Below are 14,165 nucleotides of genomic sequence, written 5' to 3'. Positions count from 1 at the left end.
GTCCAAAGTCCTGGGTGTAAATCTGACTTTGCCACTTACCGTGTAAATTCCAAGGAGGCGGTTTCCTTCCCTGAGATTCCGTTCTTTCTGTCTTCAATGGGGACAACAGGACCTCTCTGAGAGGATTACACAGAAGAGAAAATGGGGCTGCACTTGGAAAGTGCAGGGGACATCTGAGCTGAGAAGAGCTGTGAAGCGGTCAGGCCAGGATGAGGGGGACCCACAGACTTTCACTCCTAAGCCTTGGTTCTCTCAAGAGACTAATACCAATGACAAAGTCCTAAAAGATCAGGAGACCTTGTCCTCACCACCCACGCTTCCCTCTCAAGGATCCCAGGGAAATGCAGCAGGAAAAAAATGGCAGCCACAGCCAAACGTGGGACAGACCAATGTTAAAAAATCATGTTGACCAAGGACAGAGTCCCGAGTGTCCCAGGGATACGCAACCGACATGTGCCAAACATCTTACCGAACTCCATGATTGAATGCGGGAACTGGTGAGATGGGATGACCAGTTTCAAAGGAAAGGGTGAAGGACAGACGCGGTTACGGGTCAGGAATTCGGGAGCGGACTTGCAAACCATGCCAGACTGGCTCAGGAGGGGGCGCGGGGTGATGCTTGCCCCCACCATGCTGTGGTTTTCTCTTTTGCTACTTCTTATCTTTTTGATAATAGCTGTCCCAGTAGGTGGGAGGTGATCCATCATTATGGTTCTGATTTGCATTTCCCTGATGATGAGTGATGCTGAACAGCTTTTCGTGTGTCCATTGGCCATCCGGATGACTTCTTTGGAAAAATGTCTATTCAGATCATCTGTCGCCCCCCCCCTTTTTTAACAGGCTCCACACCTAGCGTGGAGCCCAACGTGGGGCTTGAACTCACCACCCTGAGATCAAGACCTGAGCTGAGATCAAGAGTTGGAGACTCAGCTGACTGAGCCATCCAGGCGCCCCTTCTGTCCATTTTTCAATAAGATTGTTGGTTTTTTGTTACTGCCTTTTATGAGTTCTCTACATATTTTCAGTATTAACCCCTCATCAGATACATGATTTGCAAATATTCTCTCTCATTCCATAGGTTGTCTTTTCATTTTGTTGATGGTCTCATTTCCTGTGCAGAAGCTTTTCAGTTTGATGTAGTCCTGATACTTTATCTTTGCTTTTGTTGCCTTTGCTTTTGGTGTCCAATCCAAATATTCATTGCCAACACCGATGTCAAATGGCTTACCATGTATGTTTTCTTCCAGGACTTCCATAATTTCAGGGCTTGCATTCAAGTCTTTAATCCGTGTTCAGTGAATTTTTATATATGGTGTAAGATAGTGCTGTAATTTCTCCCTCCTTCTTTCTTTCTTTCTCACTCCTTCCTTTCTTTCTTTTTTCCTCTTTCTTTCTTTCTTTCTTTCTTTCTTTTTTCCTTTCTCTCTCTCTCTTTCTTTCTTTCTTTCTTTCTGTCCAGCTTTCCCAATTGTATTTTCTTGCCTCCTTCGTCATAAATTAATTAATCTTATATGTGTGGCCTTATTCCTGGGCTCTCTGTTCTGTTCCACTGATCTGTGTGTGTGTCTGTTTTTACGCAACCACACTGGTTTGATTAGTATAACATTGTAATGTAGTTTGAAATCAGGGAGGGTGATACCTTTGGATTTATTCTTTTTCGAGATTGCTTTGGCTATTCCAGACCTTCTGTGGTTCTATACAAACTTTAAGATTGTTGGTTCTCTTCTCCGAACACTGTTCCTGAGATCTGGATGGGGCTTGGATCTGATGGGGTACGGATCTGTATATTGCTTTGGGTAATATGGATATTTTAACAAGAGCACAGAGTGTCTTTCCATATCTTTCTGTCTTCTACGGTTTCTTTGATCAATGACATAGTTTTCTGTGTAGATTTCCTTCTGTTCTAAGACTGAATAATATTTCGTTGTCTGGATATACTATATTTTGCTTATCCCTTTGTCTATCAATGGGCACTTGTGTTATTTTCAGCCCTTGACTATTGTGAATAATGCTGCTAGGAACATGGATATACAAAAAAAATTTTTTTTAATTGTTTTTAAGGGATGCTGGGGTGGCTCAGTCGGTGAAACGTCCACCTTCGACTCAGATCGTGATCCCAGGGTCCTGGGATCAAGTCCCACATCAGGCTCCCTGCTTAGCGGGAAGCCTGCTTCGCCCTCTCCCTCTGCTCTCCCTTCCTGTCAAATAAATAAATAAAATCTCTAAAAAAAAATTGTTTTTAAGCACATGGATACATAAATATCTGTTCTAGTTCATGAGTCCCTGATTTCAATTCTTTCAGGTATATATCCAGAAGTGGGATTGCTGGATCATATGGCGGTTCTATTTTTAATTTTTTGAGGAACTGCCATCCTGGTTTTCACCGTGGATACACCATTTTATATTCCCATCAGCAGTGCCCAAGGGCTCCAATTTCTCCAAATCTTCACCAACACTCATTTTCTGGTTTTGTTTTTGGAGCAGCCATTCTAGTGGGTGTGCGATGATCTCATGATTTTTAAAAGACCACTTGGTTCTGAGCTTCTGTACCTCTCTTTCTCTCCCCTCCCCTCCTACTTTCTGAAATACTCAAGAGGTTAAATTTATCAGATAGGCACTTCGTAAACATGAAGAATTGGGAAATTTAGACTTACAGTCGCCAGAGCAGTTGGAACAAGTCCCTTCACCCGGCCCTACGCTCTCACAGCCGGAGACTGCCCCGCCGCTCTCCCCTCGGCTGGCTTTAGGCTCATCGATGCATACGGCATTAGACAGTAAAACCAAGAAACCGCTTTTAACAGATTTTTTATTAAATTAAATTATTAAATGTATTATTAAATATTATTTGTTATTATTAAAGTAACACATTTAATTATTTATTTAATTGAAAGATTCATTTCTTTGCGATTTCATTAAGAAACCTCTTCCATATGATTCTCTGTTAATATAAATAGTGTATTTTATGAAAAATGCTTCTAAAAAATTAGAAGAGTCAAATTGTTTCACGCTTTTGCCAGTCTCTTTAGCGTGTAGCTTGAGAGAAGACGCTTGGGTGTTCACAGCCGCTTCTGTGTTCAATCTGTCGCGATATAGTGTCTTAGTCAACGCGTGTGAAGAAAATCCGGCCTCGCGGAGCCATGTAGCTGGAAGGTGGAGGAGCATTTACACAGAGACTCCACAGAAACCCACACATCGACGTTTCTGGAAGGTATGTGGTGACGTGGGCCCGGCAACACCTCATCGATGGACTCTTCGTGCTGTCAGCCTAAAACCCACTGGGCTCTCCCGCACTGCAGACGGACCTGCGACCCCCGCGTGGTGCTGTCACGCGGTGACTCAGTCATTGGAGACATATTAACCCCGAGTTACACGGATACCGCAAGCGCTGCTCCATGTCCCTAGACGGTATGAAGCAGCAGCACCTGCCTCATCAGAAACCTCGCCCAGTACCAGGATGTGATCAAGTTCATGGTGACAGATACAAGTTTTTCCAAATTTTGGTCATTTCAGAGCAAATACTGTCCGTGGGTTGCCTTGAAGTGGCAAGCTTACGTCGTTCATTTTTAAGAATATGTCTGCCGGAACCCTAACCCTAAGAAGCAAAAGTTTGTCCCTCACTGGTTCCTTCGGGCAAAAGTGACGTTTTGTGAAGACGCAGCGGCGGACGCAGTGCACATCTCCCCGCCAGGCCTTTCCTCCCGGCGGTCCCTGTCCGAGGGTCTGAGGCAGAGGAACCTGATGCGTCTGTCCGGTTGCCTCACACAGAACCTTAAAATGTGCATATTCAATGGTCGACCCTTAATAAAGCTAACGAATAAATTCTGCTTCCTCAGGACATCCTCAGAGAGAGAGAGAAAGCACGGGCATGAGCAGGGAGAGGAGCAGAAGGAGAAGCAGACTCCCCGCCGAGCAGGGAGCCCCTGCGGGACTCGAGTCCGAACCCTGGGATCATGACCTGAGCCCGGGTCAGACGCTTAACTGACAACCACCCAGGAGTCCCAGGTGGCGGGACTTTTGTGTCACCCAGAAGAATGACATTGTTTGAATTTTTTTTTAAAGATTTTATTTATTTATTTGACAGACAGAGACACAGGGAGAGAGAGAACACAAGCAAGGGGAGTGGGAGAGGGAGAAGCAGGCTCTCCGCTGAGCAGGGAGCCTGATGTGGGGCTCGGTGCCAGGACCGGAGGATGATGACCTGAGCCGAAGGCAGACGCCCAACCGACTGAGCCCCCCGGGTGCCCCAAGATGTGACTAACATTTAAACCAGCAGAGCAGATTCCCTGGGATAACGTGGGTGGGCCTCATCCCATCAGACAAAGGTCTTGTGAGCAAAGACAGGTCCCCCCCTCCCCGCCCGGGGGAAGGAATTCTACCGGCAGACAGCCTTTGGCCTTGGGACTCCAGCTGCAACATCATCATCTCTCTCTCTCTCTAAGATATTTATTTATTTATCGGGGGGTGTGGGGACGTGCAGAAGCAGACGGCAAGAACCTCCCGCCGACTCCATGCTGAGCACAGAGCCCCACGCGGGGCGTGATCTCACGACGCTGAGTCCATGACCTGCGCCGGCATTAGACTCGGTGCTCAACCGACAGCACCACCCAGGGCCCCGAGCACATCATCTCTTACCAGAGTTTCTAGCCCGCTGGCCGGCCCTGCGGGTTTCAGACTTGCCAATGAGCTGATTCCTTAGAACCCATGCATCTATCCCTACCATCGATCCGTGTGTCGATAGATCGATCTATGAACCTGTCTATTTAAAATCCCGTCCGTTGGTTCTGTTTCTCCGGAGACCCTAACTGACCCAGGACCCTTTCTATTTCTATCTAGGCCTTTCTGATGGCCCAGTGAGGCCACCGGGAGAGCAGGCAGGCATCATGGACCACCAAGGCTGCTGTGGGGCGGTCCTGGAAGGCCTGGGTCCAGGTTAGCCACTCTCTCACCTGCGGCTCTCCCTGGACGGATTATGCAGTTGAGGGCTCGCCTCGGAAGACGTGCCTCCGGATCCTGCCTCCTGCTCCGTGTCTGCCCACAACGGGCAGTGGGAGGTCGTCCTCCTGCCCGTGCAGGTCCCCAGAGCTCAGGCGCTGCTGGCTGGAGGAGGGGTGGGGGACACAGAAGTGACGGCCTGGCTGAAGGTCCCTGTCCTGCCTCCATGCCCACCAGTGGTCCGCGCTGGCCTTGCAGGGCCCCGGATCGTCTGGGGAGGCTGCGGATGGATGCCCAAGGGAGGCGGGGGGCTGGCGCGCTGCCCTCCCACACTCAGGACAAAGTAGCACAAAAAAGCACATCGTGCCAAAAATTTTTCCTTTTTCTTCCTGCCCCTCCTCCTTGGCTGCTTTCCTAATCTTGCTAAAATGAACGTTTACACTCTCTTGAGACATCAGAGGACAGAGCTGCAGTTTCTGTAACACATTTTCAATGAGAAGAAAAGGAAAGAACAAATCCTGGGCCGGACCTGTGGGCTGGGTCGGACAGCACGCCTTCTGTGGTGGCTGTGTGTCTGTCCGGCTGGCCGCTCGTCGGGATGGACGGCCCTCTTCTTCCCTTGCCTGCACATTAATACCTACTGCAAACACACGTACTTTTGTTAGGTGCAAAGAGTAGTCACAATCCCTGGAGAGATTCTGTTTCCAGAAAACAGAACGTGCTCACAGAATTCTAGAGCTGGAGGGAAACTCTCTGGGTCCTTTTATGGGGAGAAACCTGTCTAGACAAGTTCAAGGTGCAGTGAAGACAGGGTCCAGGTATCCTCATCCTGGCTAGTGCTCATCAGGCTTAACTAGTCATCCCCTTTCCTACTTTTGTGCGGTATGAACGAGGGACACAAGCTTTTACCTAATAAGAACCTTGAGGTTTGTTTAACACCAGGATGGAATCATTTACAAGCAACCTAGCTTTTGCAAGTTATATGTAAAAGTTTTGCAAAGTCTTTTTACATGCTATTTCTTACCGGGGTGTCTGGCTGGCTCAGTTGGAAGAGCGTGTGACTCTTGATCTCGGGGTTATGGGTTCGAGCCCCATGTTGGGTGTAGCGTTTACGTTAAAAAAAAAAAAAAAAAGTTATAAAGGTAACTTCTTCCTGACTTAAAGATTCCCCTAGAAGTCTCATCGACACCATCTTATTCTCCCAGGGCCCAAGGCTATACTAACAAAGATAAGCTTTCACTCCCTGTCTCCTTACAACCACCAGCAATCCTGAATTACCAAAAACTGCTGTATGCTCATGCTTGGTCTGTGTTTAAAAAAAAAATGCAGGGGGCGCCTGGGTGGCTCAGTGGTTTAAAGCCTCTGCCTTGGCTCAGGTCATGATCTCAGGGTCCTGGGATGGAGCCCCGCATCGGGCTCTCTGCTCAGGGGGGAGCCTGCTTCCTCCTCTCTCTGCCTGCCTCTCTGCCTGCTTGTGATCTCTGTCAAATAAATAAATAAAATCTTTAAAAAAATTAAATTTTTAAAAACTGCGGGAGGCCTGCTGCTATGGAATAATTTTGCATACATTTCCTCCCCACTTTCAGCAACATCCGCATCGCCTTTCTTCACGCCCGCCGTTTGTCCAAGCGGTCCTGGATGGCGGCTGCCGGAGCCGGGCTGAGCCCTGCGTGCACTCCCGCCCTCGGCCGGCGCCACGGTCTGTGCGGACCAGCACACGCCCAGGCCTCTGCGGGCGCCGCTGACAGGGCGAGGAGGCATGACTTTCCTTTAAGGATGAGGGTAATTCTCTGTGTACGACGCAGACAGCGCCGGGGTGTGCAGGAAGCCCGGAGCGATGGCTTCTCAGATGCGCGTCTTCCAAGGAGGGACGGGTCCGTCAATCCTCACCAAGAAGCTTACAAACCTGCATTTCGGGGATCCGTTGTTGTGCACCTCCCCTCGATGCACTTGCCACAACCTCAACTTCAAGGTACGACAGGCACGGTTTCCTAAAGGTGTATTGGCTTTTCTCATGGGCTCCACAATTCCCCAAACTGGGTGAGCCCACCGCCCGGCGCCCCGAGTCTGTGGTGGGAATGGACCAGCTTCTCAGCCGCATTCGGTCGGCTCATCCGCCCCTGGGAGCCGGTGACTTATAAATAAAAATTTATTATTTATCATTTATGAGCCTGGAAATGTGACGCATATGGAGCTCCAGGAATAAATTGTCCGCCACTGGGCAACATATTTCTGATATATGGCAAATTTATTTCCTACGTCACCGAGCTGCCCAGATGGGCCTCCAGTTCCTTGTACTAAGACGGATGCTCCGAGTAGCACCAGACGCATCGGAAGTTTTATCTTCGTGTTTTGTAGCCGTTCTTCCCCTGGGTCCTCATCTGTTTTCTGTCTCCTTGTCAACAATACCTCCAGGGGGAGATTCGATCAGTTGACGGCCACAGAGTAATAACTCAGAACTATTTACGTGATGTCCTTCTCCAAGAGACAAAGGCACTCGAGGACAGTGCGGAACGTTCTGGCATTCCTGTGCAGTAGACAGGGGAAGGCATTATTGTTATTATTATTATTTTTTTTTACTTCCTATTTTTGAAATTTTCACATGCACAAAAGTAGAGAGGAAAGTATAAGGAGCCTCTGTGCACCCATCATTCAGCTGTAAAATTATTAACACTTCTCAAGTCTTATTCCATCTTTTTCCTGTCCCTCCCCACACCCTCAAGTAGCTTAGAATGAATCCCAGCCATGGGGGATTTTCACTGCAGGGGGAGAAAGTGTTATCAGTTCCCATTTAGGGGGAAGTGGAGGCACGTGAAGGACCTCGCCTGCCCCCTTACACCGAGTCCCCGGGGGAGACAGGCACCAGGAGTGGGTCTCCCTCCCTCCCCACACCCTGCTCCTCGGAACAGAGACGAACTATCCCACAAAGTGATGTGCTTAGTTACATACAGCCTGTCACCAACTACACAACGTCGGCTGTGGCAAAGACAGTCAAACAGATGAAGAACACAGACAGATTTATCTCAGTCTATAAATATTTAAAGAAGTTAAAAGAGTTTGCTTCCGGGGGCGCCTGGGTGGCTCAGTGGGTTAAGCCGCTGCCTTCGGCTCAGGTCATGATCCCAGGTCCTGGGTTCAAGCCCCACATCGGGCTTTCTGCTCAGCAGGGAGCCTGCTTCCTCCTCTCTCTCTGCCTGCCTCTCTGCCTACTTGTGATCTCTCTCTGTCAAATAAATAAATAAAATCTTTAAAAAAAAATTAGTATATAAAAGAGTTTGCTTCCGGAAGCTATCGGAGTCCCTCGAAGGAATTAATTACAAGCTAACTTCCCAAAGTTACACTGAGGCAGAAAGTCATTTAACGATCCGAAGGTATGGAGTCATAAAGAATAAATGTGGGACCTTCTGGTCACCTGCAACTCCGAGCACACCCTACTGGGCTTCACGGTAGCGTTGACAAAGCCAGAATTTGCAGCAAACACCATCTCCCCCGAAGACATCTTAGATGTCTGGGTTTTCTCCTGACCCCATTTTTGAGCTCTGGGTACCCCCGGTGCCCGTCAGGGGAGCACTGTCAGACGCGTCCGCAACCTCAGGCTTCCCCACCGGACAGTGGCTTTCACGTGGCGCCTGTGGTCCCCAGATGTGCCACCGGGAAGCCAGTGTTGCGTAACAGGAAGAATTTGGCGGTCTCTGTCGCTGGTTCCTGGGAGGGGGCCTCTACACCGTCAGACCACACCCTAGTTGGTGCTAGAAGGTGATCAACGGTCCCTACCCTGTCTTGGGATGCGAGCCCTTCCTGTCAGAGACCAGCTCGGGCCAGAGGGTTGGGACTTTGAGCCAAGTGATGGCAGGTGGAGCTTTTGACCTCCAGGGAGGAGAGGGGACTGGAGCTTGGGACCAAACATGGGACCAGGGCTCCCCTGTGCCCGCTTCATAAACCCCGACAAGCACTCCCAACACCCCAGGCTCAGAGGAGCTTCCCAGCTGGGAGTCCCGGGATGTGCCGGGAGGATGGCGCGACGCTCTGCGTTCGAGGCCCCCCGGACCTTAGAGTAACCTTTACGGCCAAACCCTAGCCACCATGCTAGTGGTTTCCTGAGTTCTGTGAGGCGTCCTGGCAAACGGCTGAACCGAGGGGGTGGTAGGAATTCTCGAATCTGTGGCTAGTTTGTCAGAAGCACGAGAGGCCTGGAACCCACGAAGCGTGGCTGGCGTCTGGAGTGAGGGCAGGCTGCGGGCCAGGGCTGCGGGGTCTGCCCTAAGCTCAGGAGCCCGTGTCGGGAGCACACTGCCTGTCCCTGCAGGACCGCCCCGAGCTGGGACAGCCAGGACAGCCGGGACAGTGGGCCCCGCGGGCTGGTCGGTGGCCGGGCCTCCATCCAGCCCCAGATCTCAACACAGCACCTGAGGGGCCCGGCTGGAGCTGGAGCATAGAGCCGGCCCGTAGCGTGTCTCCCTATGTCACTGCTTTACGTATTAAAACAGGTGTATTAGGTTTCATTATCGAACAACACACCCATGGTTAGAAGCTCAAATACAGAAGCAAATAAATAAAAATATAGAAATGAAAGTACTCTCAGTGTCCCCGGAGGCACCCACTATCCCTTGAAAGAGGTGTCCCTTGCAGACTTCAGGGTCTGCAGTATTAAGGAGGAAGGCTGGCCCTGCGTCCCCGGGGAAGACAGAGGTGCGGCCCCTCCTCCCTCCTGCTCTGGGCCTGGGGGCCACCCTCCGGGGCTGCTCCCTGGGCTCCCTCGGCTCCCTCCTTCTGGCTTCCAGGTGGGTTGGCCAAGGGGAGGCTTGGCCAGAATTCAGAGGTCGGAGGAAAGGACGGTGGCACTCAGGCCCGGGTCCCCAGCGGTGCTGTGTCCCTTGTCCCACGGCTGGCTTCCAGCATTAGGCTGCCTCTTTGGCTTCTGGGAGCCGCTCCCTCCCTTTGCCCTCTCTGCAGGGGCGCCCAGCTCCTGATAACCTTGTGTTAAGCCCAGAGCAGCGCTGGATAAAGTGTTTTCAGATCCCTCAGGCCAAGTGTGCTCTGTAAGCCCCCGCCCTGGCCAGTAACCAGGAATGCGGGGAAGCCGCTGGGAGCAGCCCCCCGCCCCGCCTTGCAGGGGTCACCGGCCAGCACTGAGGGTTGTCACAGAGATGCCTGGGCCGGGGACAGTCTGGTCAGACCAGGTAGGGGGTGGGGAGGACAGGCCAGCAGAGGCCCCTGAGGGGAGGAGGCAGGGGCCAGGGGCCCTTATCGGGGCAGCCCAGGCCATCCGCATACAGACTCTCCACACCATGGGGTGCTCATGGTCTCGGGGATCGTAGCGGCTGGAGGTCTCTGAATTTGGAGACGGGAAACATCAGTACCCATGAGCAGAAAGGACAGGGAGTGCTGGGGAGGACTGGGCGGTTGGCCACATCTCGGCACCCAGGGTCACCACATGACAAGCAACACGGCATCTGCATCACTCTGACGCCCCGAAGCGGAGCTTCTCTAAGTTTCCGGACCTCCTCCGAGTCTGCGCGTCGGTCAAAATCCAGATTGTTGAGGCTGACAAGAATGATGAGCTTGACCTGACGCCCCCAGAAAACAGCGACCTTGAGAACCCCCCACTTCCCCACACGCCTTAGGTGAGGTTCACTGTCTGGTCCTTCTCTCTGCTCCCACAGGCTCACAAGATGCCCTTTTCTACACAGACTCTCCAATTTCCTGTCCTTTGTCTCCCTAGTGGTTGGCTGAGATTAGAGGTGTCCCGGCCAAACCCGCTCGACACAGACGGACTTCCCCGGTTCAGCCGACTGACCGGGCCGCCCCCCGGCTGCACGGCGAGGACCCTGTGAGTTCCCCCACCTGTCACGAGTCCTGCCTTCCCTGCAGAAGTCCAAGGTGACACCACCTGGCCTTGGGACCCGACCCCGCCTGCCGCAGCGCCCTGCAGATGCGTCTCGTTGCCTGTTTGTTCCACCCAGGCAGGGCCTGCCCGGGGCCCAGGAACCAGCATTTCCGCTAGCAACCCTGGGTGATTCCTAGGGCATCACGTTTGAGCAGCTGGGTCCCGGAGGCGCGTGGGCCCAGGGAGCGCCGCGAGGGCCGAGCAGTGGGCGCTCGGACAGACGTTTTCCGCGTAGTCAGGAGAGGGTACGGGTGTGCGGGGCGCGGGAGTCAGCTCTCCCCACCGCCCTCTGTCCTCGGCCCCTCTGTCCCCCAGCCTGGGTGCAGGGGCCACTCTGATTTGCCCTGGGGGCAACAGCAGACTTTATAGATGGAAGGAGACTCAAGTAAATCACTGGAAAGGACTTTGAAGACAATACGTTTCCTTTCAAAAGCGGCTCCGAAAACACCCTTGTGAACAAGCCCGGTCCGGCCTCGGGCCTCCGGCCTCCGATCGGCCCCGCTCCTCCCCAGCTCCTCCCCACGCGGCCTTTCATGGGCCTGTCATCATCCCCCTGCTGACAATGAACGATTTCCTCCCCGGGACTATCACAAGAACCAGAGTCGCTGCCAGAAGCCTCTGGCACCAAACTCCGCTCGGAGTCACAGCCTGAGGCCATTAGTGAGGGGAACAGCTGCGGCCGCACATCTGCGAGGCATTGGAAAATTTTATGAATAATAAAAACTATCCATTACACAGACTTATACATTATATATCAACCTGATACCTCTACGATCACACTACCAACAGTCTCCTTGGGCGCGTGCATTTTTTTCTAATGACACCCGAACTCCAATAAGAAATTCGAAAATCTGAAACGCTGGCCTCCAGCACCGGTCCGTCAAATGTCGTCCTCTGCGCTGTCAGCTCTTAAAGAACAACAGTCACAAAATCGGCGTCGGCTGAAAGGACAAGAGAGGAATGGAAACCCCCCAGAATGCTAAGAGCACGGAGAGAGAATTACGTTTTTAGGTTAAATAACCAAAAGACTGAAAAAAAAATACAGAGAACATCAAAAGATGCTGAAAAATAAGCCTTAAAAACAGGCCAAGCCCCAGGAGCTCCGTGAGCTGTGCCCCCAGGGCGTGGATGACCTTAGTTTGCAGCCGTGTGTCCGGTGACAGTGGCGGGAGGCTTTGGAGGACCCAGCGGCAGGGTGAGAAGGTGACAGGGGACCCGACAGGCCGGAGAAAGAAAAGGAACTGCTTTCGGCACCGCGCAGGCCAAGCGGGGGCTCCTCCTGCAGAAATGGCTCCCCGAGGGCAGGGTGGGAAGGTTCAGCTGCGTCCCGCAGCCGCAGAGCCTCTCTCGGGCCCTTCCTTCTCGAGGGCGTCAGACGGGCGGGGGGTGGGGGGGTCTGGGTCAGTTTTCAGGAATGCCTTTCCCCCCTTCCCTCTCATAAACTCTGTAGTTCACATTTTCGCACTCAGAAAACAGCTTTTGGTGGCACGAAGCTTTGCCTGTTTCCATGCATTAAACCTACATTCTTATTTTGTACCAGAACATCCTTTCTCTTCTGATTTCTCCCTTTTTCCAGCAGCACTGACTTGCCATGTGTTCAAAGAGGACGGCGCTTTATTTTGGCTTCCCTCTGGCTGGCTCAGAGCTGAGGAGGGGCTATTTTAAGCCCCACGCTTAAGAATAAAAACCTTGGCAAGTCTTCGGATGCACTAAAAACATCAAGAGATATTGGAACCTGGGCTCTGATTAGTTCGAATTTTGTGAGATTTCAAAACCAGCGCTTAAAAGAAAGAAAGGAAGGAGGGCTAGTGGGGGCCAATGTGGAGGGACTAGCCCTGCCCCCCAGGGCCGTGCTCGGGTCTTCGGCCATTGGCGCTCCTGCCAAGGGTGTCCAGGTGGCGGTCAGGCCTCGACTGTGCGGAGAGGCCTCCCTCCTCTCTTCCCATCTTTGCCCCTTTCCTGCATTTGCAAGCTGCTGGGTGCCTGTTTGAGAAGGGAGACGGCCATGGCTGTCCCGGGCTATGTTTTACATCCCCTCCGCCCCCGATTCCTCCCACCCACAGGCTGCATCCCTGCCGGGCTGGGGATCCAGCAGGTGGGGGCGACAGGAGAGACATCTCACCTTCTTCGGGCAGGAAGAGCTGCTTCTTCACGGAGCCCAGCAAACAGCCTGCCTCCTGGGACGCCACCCCATGGTCTTCACCTCCACTTGCAGCGGCCGAGGAAGACGCTTTGTTGCCAACAATCCTGCTTCATTCCCACCGTGACTTGGCCTAATACCTGATTTGCAAGCGCCCAACCCTGGACGAACGAGAGGTGTCTGTACTGTGCTACGGGACGCACGGCCCAGGCAGTCGGGAGGGAATGCGTTCAGGCCCCTTGTCTTCCACCGTGCTCCGCCCGCACAGCTGGGGCTCCGGAGGGCCCACCCCTCTCCCCCCAGCAGCCCACTCTCGCTTCGGGGAGGCAGGCTGACTTTTCACCCAGCAGCCCACTGCCGGCGTCGGCCCCGACACTACACGCTTGCAGGGCCCCGCGTCAAGCAGCCACACACAGTGCCGGAGGAAGCCCCGTCCCTGGGGCACCATGACCCCACGGGGAGCGGTTCTCCCTGGACTCACATGTGTTTCTGCTGAGGATAAAGCATGGCGGGACCCCCAGATGTCTCAGCCTGTGTCAGGGTGCTGTGCCTCCGGGGCCGGGGACGTGCGACCGGCGGTCAGAGGGGGATGTGGCTCTTATACCCCCCCACCCCTGTTAAGGAGAAGGAGGGGGGTGCCCAGACAACAAAGCAGACATGGAAGGACCCTCGCGGCACTGTCCATCGGTCACGGAGCTCGGGTGGCATCCAGTATTTGCTGGAAGCCTGCCGCGAACGCCAGCCCAGGGCATCTTCTGCCATTGTCCCACGAGGAAGCACGTGGCAAATGTGCTACTGACCATGTCCTGGCTGCGTGTGTCCTGTGATTTCGGGGAGACCGGGACAAGGCTGCACTGACTTCCAACAGATCAAGGTCACATCCTCAAGTTAGAGGCACAGGACGGGAGACATTGGGTTCTCCAGACTTGTGGGGGAAACACAGGCACTCATTTTTGCCATCTGAGAACTGAATGCCAGAAATCCATATTCGCTTCGGGTGTGGGGCCGCCTTACCTGCTGTCACTTGTCGGCAGTGCCACCATTCCTTGCTACGTGTCCATGTTAGATACGGATCAACGTCACGAGGGAGGGCTGCCGCTTTCAGTGTGAAGGCGCCCTTGGCTATCACTAAGCCTGGAGTGTGGATGAATGGGGACACTTACTCCTGCCCAGTGGGGGCGCTCCCGTGGGGCCACGGAGACAAGT

Source organism: Enhydra lutris, unplaced genomic scaffold (assembly GCF_002288905.1).
Source record: "Enhydra lutris kenyoni isolate GAN:26980312 unplaced genomic scaffold, ASM228890v2 scaffoldscaffold43, whole genome shotgun sequence".
Lineage (NCBI taxonomy): Eukaryota > Metazoa > Chordata > Mammalia > Carnivora > Mustelidae > Enhydra > Enhydra lutris.
This window is presented reverse-complemented; position numbering follows the sequence as displayed.